The sequence below is a fragment of the Lepisosteus oculatus genome, chromosome 6 (genome assembly GCF_040954835.1).
Source record: "Lepisosteus oculatus isolate fLepOcu1 chromosome 6, fLepOcu1.hap2, whole genome shotgun sequence".
NCBI lineage: Eukaryota > Metazoa > Chordata > Actinopteri > Semionotiformes > Lepisosteidae > Lepisosteus > Lepisosteus oculatus.
In genome coordinates, this window is record NC_090701.1 from 45,222,447 (window position 1) to 45,224,946 (window position 2,500).

Consider the following 2,500-nt stretch of genomic DNA (forward strand, 5'->3'; position numbering starts at 1 on the left):
ACTCGCGACCCCTGGTTTACAAGACCAGTGCTCTAACCCCTGAGCTATGGAGCCACAAGGCTCCAGGTCCTGACTCACGCGCAGACAAACGTACCGAGTCAAGCAGCTGGCAACATGAGGGAGACACGGTGCCCGGCTCAGCTACACAGCGGAGAAAGCAGAGAAAGGACGCCACGGCGAAGCTGAAGTCTTGCACAGGCCCATGGAAGACACCGAAGATCACCGAGGGAATCGACAGTCGGCCTGGCTCTTGTGTGGTTCCATGGTGTAATGGTTAGCACTCTGGACTCTGAATCCAGCGATCCGAGTTCAAATCTCGGTGGAACCTTTTGTGGGTGGAATTGGTGTCTGGAATGCCAAACGGGAATTACCGCTGAAACAAACGGGGTGGGGAAAAAAAAAGGCCACGCTTCCCTGACCGGGAATCGAACCCGGGCCGCGGCGGTGAGAGCGCCGAATCCTAACCACTAGACCACCAGGGACACGGAGGAAAGCCCTCTCCCGTCTGTGGCGTGCCCGCAGCGCGACCGACGTCGGCTCTGAAAGCGGGGCCAAGCTCGGCAATCTTGAATTGAGACAGAGACTCGTCCACCAGCGATTCTTAAAACTGCAGTAACCCGTTGAAGACACGACCCCGCCTGCCGTCGTCACTTAGATCTAACCCGCAAAAGAATCACTGCTACAACGGCTTCCGCGACACAATGGTCAGCCACCTGGGGGAGGAACCGTGGTATGAATGACTGGAAGGACACAACAGGGAAACCCACCAGGTTCAGTGTCATACAGACTAGTGTCGCTTGACAGACAAAACTTGCAGTACAAGATTTCTAAAGATTCTTCACAATCACTGGAGTTACAGCCATCACACATCGGTGGGTTAACACTCACACACACAAAGAAAACCAGATCGCCCAGCACAAAGAAGAAAACAAGACTTACACCAAGTTGAGAGCACTTTGCCGCTGGGGGAACGGAATAACGACTATCTTCGATATTGACGCCAGGCTTTCCCTACACAAGGCCAGAACCAGACCGCGATAAGATGGCTCCGGGATGCCCGCGCTGCTCAGGTCGAGCCCGTTATGCCAAAGCAGCCTGTGGCGGGCAATGAAAACACAAGCAGCCCGTGTGTCTGCTTCCTGGTCTGCAAAGGCTCTCCAGGAAAATCTCTCTTGCGCTTCTGCTGAACTGCTGCTTCATCTACGCAGGGGCCCCCGCCTTCTTAATCAAGGAGTCCAATGGCAGCATTTGTCGCAAGTGCTCGTCAGTTCCCACACAGTCGGGGAGGAGCCCGGGACTTGATGAGGACAACGACAGCCTGCTTGGCATTGTTTTCCTCGGCACCTATCAATTAACACAGCAGGGTGTGACGTCCCCGGGGCGTGGGGTGTGAGTGAGGGACAGGAAGCAAGCAAGAGACAGAGGAAGTCAAGAGCCACCACACCCTGTTGCTTGCCAGTAATCACACAACTATGGCCCTCAGCTGATACCCCTTTACAAGTGGGAGACCCTGCTCCGAGTCCAGCCCGAGTGCAAAAGGCCCCAGCGAGATTTGAACTCGCGACCCCTGGTTTACAAGACCAGTGCTCTAACCCCTGAGCTATGGAGCCACAAGGCTCCAGGTCCTGACTCACGCGCAGACAAACGTACCGAGTCAAGCAGCTGGCAACATGAGGGAGACACGGTGCCCGGCTCAGCTACACAGCGGAGAAAGCAGAGAAAGGACGCCACGGCGAAGCTGAAGTCTTGCACAGGCCCATGGAAGACACCGAAGATCACCGAGGGAATCGACAGTCGGCCTGGCTCTTGTGTGGTTCCATGGTGTAATGGTTAGCACTCTGGACTCTGAATCCAGCGATCCGAGTTCAAATCTCGGTGGAACCTTTTGTGGGTGGAATTGGTGTCTGGAATGCCAAGCGGGAATTACCGCTGAAACAAACGGGGTGGGGAAAAAAAAGGCCACGCTTCCCTGACCGGGAATCGAACCCGGGCCGCGGCGGTGAGAGCGCCGAATCCTAACCACTAGACCACCAGGGACACGGAGGAAAGCCCTCTCCCGTCTGTGGCGTGCCCGCAGCGCGACCGACGTCGGCTCTGAAAGCGGGGCCAAGCTCTGCAATCTTGAATTGAGACAGAGACTCGTCCACCAGCGATTCTTAAAACTGCAGTAACCCGTTGAAGACACGACCCCGCCTGCCGTCGTCACTTAGATCTAACCCGCAAAAGAATCACTGCTACAACGGCTTCCGCGACACAATGGTCAGCCACCTGGGGGAGGAACCGTGGTATGAATGACTGGAAGGACACAACAGGGAAACCCACCAGGTTCAGTGTCATACAGACTAGTGTCGCTTGACAGACAAAACTTGCAGTACAAGATTTCTAAAGATTCTTCACAATCACTGGAGTTACAGCCATCACACATCGGTGGGTTAACACTCACACACACAAAGAAAACCAGATCGCCCAGCACAAAGAAGAAAACAAGACTTACACCAAG

General features: G+C 54.9%; 6 non-coding genes across 6 annotated transcripts in view; 2 read left to right on the top strand and 4 right to left on the bottom strand.

Annotated features, from left to right (window-relative positions):
* Window positions 1–54, bottom strand: part of trnat-ugu (transfer RNA threonine (anticodon UGU)) — a 73-nt gene extending 19 nt beyond the window's left edge. The window contains exon 1 of the tRNA in view: window positions 1–54. This exon is cut by the window's left edge and continues 19 nt beyond it. This is a non-coding gene — a tRNA (tRNA-Thr).
* Window positions 55–256: 202 nt separating this feature from the next.
* On the top strand, window positions 257–328 carry trnaq-cug (transfer RNA glutamine (anticodon CUG)). Its single transcript has one exon. It is a non-coding gene; the product is annotated as a tRNA-Gln (tRNA).
* An 82-nt stretch (window positions 329–410) lies between these two features.
* trnae-cuc (transfer RNA glutamic acid (anticodon CUC)) lies at window positions 411–482 on the bottom strand. Its single transcript has one exon. It is a non-coding gene; the product is annotated as a tRNA-Glu (tRNA).
* A 1,055-nt stretch (window positions 483–1,537) lies between these two features.
* trnat-ugu (transfer RNA threonine (anticodon UGU)) lies at window positions 1,538–1,610 on the bottom strand. The gene has a single exon. It is a non-coding gene; the product is annotated as a tRNA-Thr (tRNA).
* Window positions 1,611–1,812: 202 nt separating this feature from the next.
* trnaq-cug (transfer RNA glutamine (anticodon CUG)) lies at window positions 1,813–1,884 on the top strand. The gene has a single exon. It is a non-coding gene; the product is annotated as a tRNA-Gln (tRNA).
* An 81-nt stretch (window positions 1,885–1,965) lies between these two features.
* Window positions 1,966–2,037, bottom strand: trnae-cuc (transfer RNA glutamic acid (anticodon CUC)). Its single transcript has one exon. It is a non-coding gene; the product is annotated as a tRNA-Glu (tRNA).
* Window positions 2,038–2,500: the final 463 nt, after the last annotated feature.